Source organism: Callorhinchus milii, unplaced genomic scaffold (assembly GCF_018977255.1).
Source record: "Callorhinchus milii isolate IMCB2004 unplaced genomic scaffold, IMCB_Cmil_1.0 Scaffold710, whole genome shotgun sequence".
In the NCBI taxonomy this organism is placed as follows: domain Eukaryota; kingdom Metazoa; phylum Chordata; class Chondrichthyes; order Chimaeriformes; family Callorhinchidae; genus Callorhinchus; species Callorhinchus milii.
Genome location: NW_024705451.1, coordinates 18,298 through 27,813, shown reverse-complemented (window position 1 = coordinate 27,813; position 9,516 = coordinate 18,298). Strand labels below are relative to the sequence as shown.

At 43.6% G+C, this 9,516-nt stretch overlaps 1 long non-coding RNA gene across 1 annotated transcript; it reads left to right on the top strand.

The window, feature by feature from the left end:
- The first annotated feature begins 287 nt into the window (after positions 1–287).
- On the top strand, positions 288–7,157 carry LOC103172206. The gene is made up of 3 exons (XR_006086074.1): positions 288–567; positions 1,922–2,003; positions 6,991–7,157. It is a non-coding gene; the product is annotated as an uncharacterized LOC103172206 (long non-coding RNA).
- The last annotated feature ends 2,359 nt before the right edge of the window (positions 7,158–9,516 follow it).

Here is a 9,516-nt window from a genome sequence, read left to right as displayed (position 1 = left end):
AATCCCTGAAGCCAAACTTTTGTTGCACACCTACAAACAAAGAACCATAGAGATGTACAGCACAGACGAAGATTATTCAGCTTATGGTGGATGTGATGGCACTTTTTGATAACAATCCTTTCAGTCCCATTTCCCTGCTATGTTTCCAAATGCATTTGTAGATAGTTCATTCCTTTTAGATCTATATCTGGATATGTTTTGAAAGCCAATATAGATTCTGCCTCAACACCATTCCCGCCAGAGCTTTCCGTAACCCAACAACCAAATGTGTATGACAACATATTCTCCAAACCTCCTCATTTACTAGTTTGCTATCTCTCTATCTTAAATTGATGCTTTAAGAACTGAACCCCGACCAGTGGAACTTTTATAGCAGTTAAAGTTTGAGTTTCTGTGGAAATCTCCTAGGGAACAGGGCGAGGCTATGATTTACTGCCAGACATTAGCTGCTGGACTCTGACCAGGGTGTGTTATTACCTGTACAGCCCAGAACACTGAAGCCACATCACGAAGAGGTTCGGAAACCAGAGGCAGGAACCGCAGCTCAGTCAGCGGGGAGACAAGACGGTGAGTCTCTCATTAGCTCTGATTGTGGCTGAAACAAAACAGTAAAGTTACACCAGGTTTTAAGCACTTGGAATGAGAAGATAGAAGAAATAGAGTGCGCGTGAGAATTGAGAGGGGGAGGTTGGAGGGAAGAATGGTTGACAGGAATAGGGAGAGAATGATAGAGAGAGAGAGAGTGTAGATGAGTGAAAGAAACAGAGACAGGAAGAGAGGGAAGGGGGGAGAAAAATCAGGTGTGTGTGAGTGATCGATAGTGTGAGAAGGAGAGTGTGTGTGTGTTAGAGGGGGAGGCAGAGTGCGGTAGAGAGACGATGGGGTGAGAGAAAGAAACAGAGACCGGGAGGGAAAGAGGGAATAAGCAAAGCGGTGAGAGATTGGCAGTGAGTGACTGTACGACAGAGGCAAAGAGATAGCTATTGAGTGAGAGAGTGTGTGTGAGAATGTGAGTGAAATGTGAGTGGCAAAGTGATTGACAGAAAGGAGGTGAGAGGGAGAGAGGTGGTGAGAAAGAAACAGAGATATGGAGACAGAGAGTGAAAGAAAGTGAATAAGATTGTGGGAGGAGAGAGTGTTTGTGAAAGAGAGGGAGAAAAGGAGGAGTGAGTTATCGAGAGAGCGTAGACGGAGAGACTGTGAGAGGCGAAAGGGAGTGTGAGTGGAGGGAGGGCTGGTGTGGGAGATGAGTGTGATAGAGAGAGAGGAACTGAGAGAACAAAAGAGTGTCGGTAAGACAGAGCGAGAGGGGGGAGCCAATGACTGAGAGAGGACAGAGGGAGTTTGTGTGAGAAGTAAAAGAGAAAATGAGAGAGAAACTTCATAACATTTAACACAATAAAAAAACGAGCGTTTCCAATATATTTTTTCCTTCCTTTACTGATCAGTTTTTTTGTAAATCCCTGAATCCAATCTTTTGTGCCACACTCACGAACAAAGAAACATGTTGATGTGCAGCACAGAAGAAGGATGACTGTGGCTATTTTTATGAAAATCCTTTCAGTCCCATTTACGTTGCTCTTTTCCCAAACCCCTTTTTAGATAGTTGACTCCATTTAGATCGATATCTTGTGATGGTCTAAAAACCAATCTGGAATCTGCCTGAAACCTCATTCTCACCAGTGCTTTCATAACCCCACAACCAACTGTGCAGGAAAACAAATTCTCCAAACGTCCCCATTTGCCAGTTTGCTAACTCTCTGAAATTGATGCTTTAGGGATTGATCTCTGACCAGAAGGACTTTTATATCAGGTAAACTTGAGTTTCTGTGGAAATCTCCAAGGGAACAGGGCGAGGCTATGATTTACTGCCAGACATTAGCTGTTGGACTCTGACCAGGGTGTGTTGTTACCTGTACAGCCCAGAACACTGAAGCCACTTCACTGAGAGGCTCGGGAACCAAAGGCAGGAACCGCAGCTCAGTCAGCGGGGAGACAAGACGGTGAGTCTCTTATTAGATCTGATTGTGGCTGAAATAATGTCATACTATTATCCCAGGTTGTAAGCGCACAGAGAGAAAAACCCATATAAATGCAAGTTTTGTTGTTCGTGCAACATTTATTGTAATTAAGGAAACCATGAGTAACTGAATGAGCAAGAGTTAAAATATCATTTGTTTCATAAACGGAAGATCTCGCTTTACGACTTTGATTACGGTCACCTCTTCCCTCCCTCACACATAGTGTCCTCCACCACTCCAACATTCTCCGACATACTGTCCGGCGTGTTGGCCGCTATATCAATGCAAGTTGTTGCTGTTATTTGAATTAATCATCGTAGAACCGTTTAAGAAATCAACGGTCTCCGAAATCCATTGGGGAACTTGATTGATCTGAACTATTGTTAACATACTAATGTGGAATTTAAGCAACAGCCAGGCGGTCGGGCCGAATCTGAGCTGTACTTTCTATGCATCTATGAATCAGCTTGTTTCATCCTTGTTCAAAGTTCATTCCTCAATCATTTGTGATTATCCTGGTTGTTCTCTTCTGCACTACCTTAAGGAACTGTGCCAACACTTTTGTCAGCCATTGCCTCAATCCTTCCACCTTGCGGTTTTGGTTGGTTGGACTCCAGCAGTTACCCCAACACACATTCTGGTCTCCCCTCGCCTTGACTCTTGCCAACCTGCTCCTAATACTCTCCGAATTAAGTGAGCAGAGTGGTCCGTCCAGAGGGAGGGTGCTCATTCCATTCCAACTATCTAACTCTGGAGTTTCCATATGTAGTTTGGGATGTATGAAAATCTCAGCTTTGTTTTGGATCATGTTCGGTTTGTTGATCGGTTTTCGGTGGGACAGACACTCGGCTGACAAAAAAATTCAGCTCAGATACCACATTGCTGCTGATATGCTCCAAGCTGCAACCCACGAGAAGGGCACAATACAGTTGTTGTTGCTATTGTTTTTATTTCCTCCTCTGAGACGTCTCTTTTGTTGGGCGCAGTTTGTCCAACGATAGTTTAAGACACATCCCACCAATTCGAGAGACCAGTCAGCTCAGAATATGGAGACGCTATTGAGGCTGAATGGTTCTCAATTGCTTTACCCTGGAGGAAGTAAGACTAAATTATGTTTCAGTCTACAATCAAACGGACTGAATGCCGCCATTTTCTTTCTCTTTCTCCGCAAGTGGAAACGATTTTTGACAAAATGGTACTCAAGTTGTTGACTTTCAAGGACTATCTTCCTGGTCCCAAGTCCGGAGCCCAACCCACAGTTCCATTAACTGAAATTATTCATAAAAGGCAACATTGCATATTGGCAATCATAAAGCTTCACTAACTGCTACACAAGTGAGGTTCAAAGATCAGGATCAGGAGATTAGATAAAGAGCGCAGTGGATGCTCTAAATTGGGAATGTTGCTACAATGAATCAAAGGTAAATTTGAAGTGGGAGGTGGCAATGTCACGCTGGTGTATGTCTGATGATGGATGGGAAAACAGATTCCAAACTACTCTTGCTCTGTAGCAGACTGTAAAGTTTCTGGAGAGATGCTTTATTGGAGACACTCTCTGAAATGGATAATGACTAGAACTCGTCACTCTTGTTCTTGTTGTATAAAATTAGACAACAAGTGCTTTATATTGTGTAGCTGATGCAGCGTATCATCAAAGATCACTTGACAGAATGTGTAAAAGAAGTGAAACGAGATTAATTGAGAAAGATTGAGAGGATAGACGAGAGAGCGAGAGTGTGCCTGAGTCTGATTTACAGAAATGGGGAGAGTGTGTTGGAGAGAGGATGGGCAGGAGAGAAAGAAACAGTTTCAGGGAGAGACAAATGGAGAAAGCATTGAGTGACCGAGTGACTGAGATTGTGAGACAGAGTGTGTGTGAGAGGGGTGGAGATGGGCAGTGAGGGATAACGATTGTGAGAGAATGAGAGAAGGGAGAGTGTATGGTTAACAGTATGAGTAAGAAATGAGAGAGACAGTGGAAGGAGAGGGGTGGATGGACATGGTGTCAAGAGAGAGATAGAGTGAGTGTGGGGTGAGAGAATGAAACAGAAGTTTATGAAGTGGGAGAAAGCAAAGAGATGAGAGAGAAGCAACGCGTGAGTGTTTGACAGAGGGGGAGACAGACTGATTGTTACAGAGACTGATAGAAGCAAAACAGAGTGTGAGTGATTAAAGAGGGTGAGAGTGATTTAGAGAAATGGTGGATGGAGTGAAAGAGGAAGACGGGCATTGGGGGTGTGTTCGGGTTGTGGCGAGAGTAAGAAATAGAGACAGAGAGAGAAAGCAGAGACAGGGTGTGAAAGAGAAGAGTGAAGAGGGGGTGTGAGTGACAGAGAGAGGGGAGACAGAGAGAGTGTGGAAGGGGAAATGGAGTGAGAGCGGTGATGTCGTGTGGAGAGAAATGGTGTGTGAGAGAGAGTAACTGAGAGATGGAGTGAATATGTGAAAGAAACAAAGGAAGAGGGGGGAGAGAGTGATTGAGAGAGTGATACAGGCAGAGTAATAATATTAATAATAATCCTTGCATTTGATATAGCGCTTTTCACGTCGGGAGGACGTCCCAAAGCGCTTCACAGAACACACAGTAAAGTGAATTTACTGTATATTTTTGGGGGAAAGTGGCATCCAATTGTGCACAGCAATGTCGCACAAACAGTCGTAGACTGAAAATGACCAATTTATTATTGTTTTTGGTTTTGGAGTGATTATTATTAGGCTGTGTGTGGAGTAAGGAAACTTGCTCAAGGTTTCACCCTGTGCCTGGAATTGGACTCGGGTCATTCGCTTGCAAAACGAGTGCTCTAACCACTGAGCTACAGGACTCCACAGAGTGTGAGAGTATAGAGAGAAAATGAGTGACAAAATCCACAATATTTACCGCAATAATAAAAAAAAATTGGCGTCTCCAATAAGTTTATTTCTTCCTTTCCCGTTTAGTTTTTCGAAAAAACCCATAAAGCCAAACTTTTGTACCACATTCACAAGCAAAGAAACATAGAGATGTACAGCACAGACGAAGATTATTCAGTTTATGGTGGATGTGATGGCACTTTTTATGACAATTCTTTCAGTCCCATTTCCCTGCTCTGTTCCCAAATCCATCTTTAGATAGTTCACTCCTTTTAGATCGATATGTAGACATGTTTTGAAAAACAATATGGATTCTGCCTCAAACACCATTCCCGCCAGGGCTTTTCGTAACCCAACAACCAAATGTGTAGGACAACATATTCGTCAAACCTCCTCCTTTGCTAACTTGCCATCTATCTATCTTAAGTTGATGCTTTAAGAACTGAACCCCGACCAGTGGAACTTTTGTAGCAGGTAAACATTGAGTTTCTGTGGAAATCTCCTAGGGAACAGGCCGAGGCTATGATTTACTGACAGACATCAGCTGCTGGACTCTGACCAGGGTGTGTTATTTCCTGTACAGCCCAGAACACTGAAGCTCATCACTGAGAGGCTCGGAGCAGAGGCAGGAACTGCAGCTCAAGCAGTGGGGAGAGAAGACGGTGAGTTTCTCATTTGCTCTGATTGTGACTGAAATAAGGCAGTAAAGCTATTTCAGATTTTTAGCACTTGGAATGATAGGAGGAGAGATATAGTGCGCGATAAATGAATGGGAGACAGAGGGTTGGAGGGTACAGTGGTTGACACAAATGGGGGAGAGAGTGATAGAAAGGGCGTGGGTGAGTGAATGAAACAGAGACCGGGAGAGAGCCAGAGAGAGAGACACCATACTGTGAGTGAATGATTCAGAGTGTGGGAAAGAGTGTGTGTGTGTTAGGAGAGGCGTAGAGAGCGAATGGTGGAGAGAGGATGGGTTGAGAGAAAGAAGCAGAGACTGGGAGGGAGAGAGTGGGAGGAAGCAGAGCAGTGAGAGAGTGACAGTGAGTGACTTTATGGCAGAGGGTGAGAGAAATGTGTTCAGAGTGAGAGTGTGGGTAAGAATGTGAGTGGGAAAGTTATTGACGGAAAGGAGTGAGAGATCGAGAGAGAGTTGAAGTGGTGAAAGAAATAAAGAGAGACAGGGAGAAAGCAGAGACACAGAGTGAAAGAAAGTGACTGAGATTGTGGAAGGAGAGAGTGTGAAGGAGAGGGGCGAGTGATTGATCGAGAGAGTGGAGATTGAGAGACTGTCAGAGGGGAAAGAGTGTGTGAGTGGAGGGACAGGCGTGTGTGAGAGAAGGGTGGATAGAGAGGGAGAGAGAGAGAGGAATTGAGAGAGTGAAAGAGTGTCTGAGACAGAGCGAGAAGGGTGAGCCAATGACTGAGAGAGGACAGAGAGAAAGTGTGAAAGCGAGAAAGTGAGAAAGAAGGAAAAGAGGAAATCAGAGAGAAAATCCACAATATTTAACACAACATAAAAAACGAATATCCCCAATACATTTTATTCGGACCTTTCCCAATTAGTTTTTTGAAAAATCCCAGAAGCCAACATTTGGTACCACACCCACAAACAAACAACCATAGAGATGTACAGCACAGAAGAAGGTTTATGGTCACAGTGGTGGCACATTTTATAACAATCCTTTCCTTCTCATTTGCCTACTCTGTTCGCAAATCGCGCTTTAGATAGTTCACTCCTTTCAGATAGATATCTGGACATGTTTCGAAAGCCAACATGGATTCTGCCTGAAACATCCCTCCCGCAGGGATTTCCATAACCAAACAACCACCTGTGCAGGAAAAAAACTCACCAAACCTCCTCATATGCTCGTTTGTTAACGATCTTAAATTGGTGCTTTATAATAATAATAATAATAATGCTTGCATTTGATATAGCGCTTTTCACGTCGGGAGGACGTCCCAAAGCGCTTCACAGACACTTAATCCCGAACAGTGAAACTTTTATAGCTGATAAGCATTTATTTTCTGTGGAAATCTCCGAGGGAAGAGGGCGAGGCTGTGATTTACTGCCCGCCGTTAGTTGCTGGACTCTGACCAATGTGTGTTATTACATGTACAGCTCAGAGCACTGAAGCCACATCACTGAGAGGCTCGGAAACCAGAGGCAGGAACCGGAGCTCAGTCAGCGGGGAGACAAGACGGTAAGTCTCTCATTTGCTCTGATTGTGGCTGAAAAAAAGCAGGAAAGTTACTGCAGGTTTTAAACGCTGGGAGATGCCTCTCCATGCGAACGTCACAAGATAAATGCAACTTGTTGTTTTGTAGTTAGTGAAAGTTTAATGCTATTAAATAAACCCGGAGCCAGTGATCATGGAATCATTTAAATGTAATTTGCTTAATCAATTTAACTAACCACCGTGACATCTTTTAAGGGAGAAATGTTCTCTAACATCTATTCGTGAACTTGATTGATCCGAAATATTGCTGATCAACGATGGGCCCTCGTGTGGAATATTAGCACCAGCCAGACTGCATGGGCTGAATGGCTTTTTCCTGAGATTGTTCAATCCTTGCTCATAGCTGGTTCCCCTAAAACTAGCCATGATCCTGCTTGCTTTCCTCTACCCTGCTTTAAGGAGTTGAGCAGACGGTTTTTCAGCCATTGCCTCAATCCTTCCATCTTGCTCTTTGCGTAGGTAGACTCCAGCTATTACCCCAACACGCACTCTGGGCTCCCACTTGCCTTGGCTCTTGTCAACCTGCACCGAATACTTTCCGGCAATAGTTAAGCAGGATGGACACTCCAGAGTGAAGTTGCTCATTCCATCTACAATCTATCGCTTTTGTTTCCACTACACGTGGGATGCATGGACATCTCAGATTTGGTTGGATACTGTTTGGTTTGGTGATGGATTTTCGAAGGTGATAAAAATAATATTCAGTTCGGCAACTACACTGCTGTTTAAGTGCTGTGAGATGCCAAACACGTGAAGGAGGCTATATTGTTGTTCTTGCTATTGTTTTGTTGACTTCTCTGAGATGTCCCTTTTCGTGGCTGTAGCTCCACGAATATCTAATGCTGGTTTAAAATTCACCCCTGTAGCTCAGTGTTTCAGTCTATTGTGGATCTGGAGATCCATTCAGAATTCAGATTTAATGCTCAATCTTAAACTTAAACTTCACGACTGAATTGCCTCCATTTTCTTTCTCTTTCCCCAAAAGTAGATATGAATTTGTTAAGATGGCTCTCATGGCATTGATGTTTCAGGAGTTGAATGTAGCTCGCCTGATCTTATTAGCCCCAAGTCTAGAGTCCAAAACCCAGTTATGACACTTGAAAATATGCATAAAATGCAACATTGCCTGTTTGCATTGATAACGTTTCGCTGACTGTTACATACATGAGGGTTCAAAGAGCATGAACACGAGATTGAAGCATTGAACACAGGCGAATTAGGCAGTTTGCTCAAATACATCAAAGGGAAGGTTGACGTTGCAGGTGGTATTCTCACACTGGTGCTAGTCTGATGATGGATAGGACGCTGAGTGATTGGGGAAGAGAAATAGATACAAAAATTTTTATTTATATAGCACCCTCATGCAGGGCAGCATCCCAGAGCGCTCAAACCATAACCGACTATAAAAGGTATATATTGTAAGATGAACTGTATAGAGAAGAGTGAAGTGTGTTATTGCTCAAATGAAGAGATTAATAAAAAAATTCAGCACCACCTGCACGTTACAGAGCAATGTACAACGCGTGACAGTCTGGCTCAGTGCTCTCTCTCGCTCTCTCACCTGTGTCAGAAGGGTGAGTTTTCCACAAGTCTGGCCCTGAAATAACATGGTCTAAGGTGAGAATCCAATGCAGTGCTTGGGGTATTTTTCATTATCAGAGGGGCAATGCCAAAGCAGTAGAGTTCCAGAACAGGGAAAGAGGAGATGAAAGTTTGTCCTCTGATGTTCGGGAACATCAGGAATGGGACAGAAAGTACATATGAGCCAGAGTGGAGAGAGAAGCTCGGGCAAGTGGGTTTGAAAAACGTCACAGAGTTAGAATGGGCGAGTCATGCAGAGATGTAAACAAGGGGACACGGATCTGAATTGAATCTGTAAGAGAAGCTTTCTCAACAGTTTTCTGAAGGTACGCCACACATTTTGAGGTGGGTAAACTCCATCAATGTTCCCTATCCATAACCATACCCAATTAGGTCCCCAATCTTCCACTCTTGCCAATTTGTGCCTAATACTTTCTGGAATAAGGCTAAAAGTAGATATGCCTCTGGTACATTCCATTCCATTCTGTGGAGTCCTGTAGCTCAGTGGTTAGAGCACTCGCTTTGCAAGTGAGAGACCTGAGTTCAATTCCAGGCACAGGGCGAAACCTTGGGCAAGTTTCCTTACTCCACACGCCTAATAATAATCCCTCCAAAAAACAAAAACAATAATAAATTGGTCATTTTCAATCTACGACTGTTTGTGGGACATTGCTGTGCGCAATTGGCTGCCGCGTTCGCCCACAAATATACAGTCAATTCACTTTACAGTCTATTCTGTGAAGCGCTTTGGGACGTCCTCCCGACGTGAAAAGCGCTATATCAAATGCAAGGATTATTATTATTATTATTATTATTATTAAGCAAAG